We start from the raw sequence: 1,172 nt of genomic DNA, 5'->3' as shown, positions 1-1,172 counted from the left end.
TGTGATGTCCCTGTCCCCTCCAGGCTGATCAACGTCACCATCGAGTTCCAGCTCAAAGCCATCAACATCCAAACGCTGCTCAACAACGAAATCCCCGACTGCTACCGCTTCGGTGTCACTGTGAGTGTCACCCGAGTGTCCCCAAATGTCACCTGAGTGTCCCCAAATGTCCCCAAATGTCTTCAAATGTCACCCGAGTGTCCCCTGATTGTCCCCTGAGCATTCCCGACTGCTACCGCTTCGGTGTCACTGTGAGTGTCACCCGTGTCCCCAAATGTCACCCCAATGTCACCTCTGTGTCACCCAAGTGTCCCCAAATGTCCCCTGAGCATCCCCGACTGCTACCGCTTCGGTGTCACCGTGAGTGTCCCCAAATGTCACCCCAGTGTCACCCGAGTGTCCCCAAATGTCTTCAAATGTCACCTGAGTGTCACCTTCAGGGTCACTTGGAGTGTCCCCGACTGCTACCGCTTCGGTGTCACCGTAAGTGTCACCTGTGTCCCCAAATGTCACCTCTGTGTCACCCGAGTGTCCCCAAATGTCACCCCAATGTCACCGTCAGTGTCCCCAAATGTCACCCGAGTGTCCCCAAATGTCCCCAAATGTCACCGAATGTCACCATCAGTGTCCCCAAATGTCACCTGGGTGGGGATGGGATGCGATTTCTGGTCTTTGCATGATTTTTGTGATTTCTGTGATTTTTGTATGGTTTTTATGATTTTGGGGATGTCCTGGCTCTGTGTATTTTTTGTGATTTCTGTGATTTTTCCATGATTTCTGTGATTTTTCTGTGATTTTTCTGTGATTTTGGGGATTTCTGGCTCTGTGTGATTTCTGTGATTTTTCTGTGATTTTTGGGGATTTCTGGCTCTGTGTGATTTCTGTGATTTCTGGGATTTCTGTGATTTCTGTGATTTTTCTGTGATTTCTATGATTTGGGATGTCCTGGCTCTGTGGGGTTTCTGTGATTTTTGTGATTTCTGCAATTTTTGTATGATTTCTGTGATTTTGGGATTTCCTGGCTCTGTGTGATTTCTGTGATTTTTGTGATTTCTGTGATTTTTCTGTGATTTTTGTGATTTCTGTGATTTTTCTGCAATTTTTGTATGATTTCTGTGATTTTGGGGGTTTTCTGTGGTGCCAGCGCTGTCCCCGTGTCCCCAGATCACGTT

The 1,172-nt window shown here is 47.5% G+C and overlaps 1 long non-coding RNA gene across 1 annotated transcript in view; it reads left to right on the top strand.

Annotated features, from left to right (window-relative positions):
• The window catches only part of LOC130588372 (uncharacterized), a 4,020-nt gene extending 2,848 nt beyond the window's left edge, over window positions 1–1,172 (top strand). The window contains exons 3-4 of the long non-coding RNA XR_008966944.1: window positions 24–120; window positions 1,145–1,172. This is a non-coding gene — a long non-coding RNA (uncharacterized LOC130588372). The remainder of the gene's footprint in view (window positions 1–23; window positions 121–1,144) is intronic.

This window comes from Malurus melanocephalus, unplaced genomic scaffold (genome assembly GCF_030028575.1).
Source record: "Malurus melanocephalus ecotype Western Australia unplaced genomic scaffold, MMel_1.1 scaffold_4638, whole genome shotgun sequence".
In the NCBI taxonomy this organism is placed as follows: domain Eukaryota; kingdom Metazoa; phylum Chordata; class Aves; order Passeriformes; family Maluridae; genus Malurus; species Malurus melanocephalus.
The sequence above is the reverse complement of the archived record's forward strand: the minus strand, read 5'-3'. Positions and strand labels throughout refer to the sequence as shown.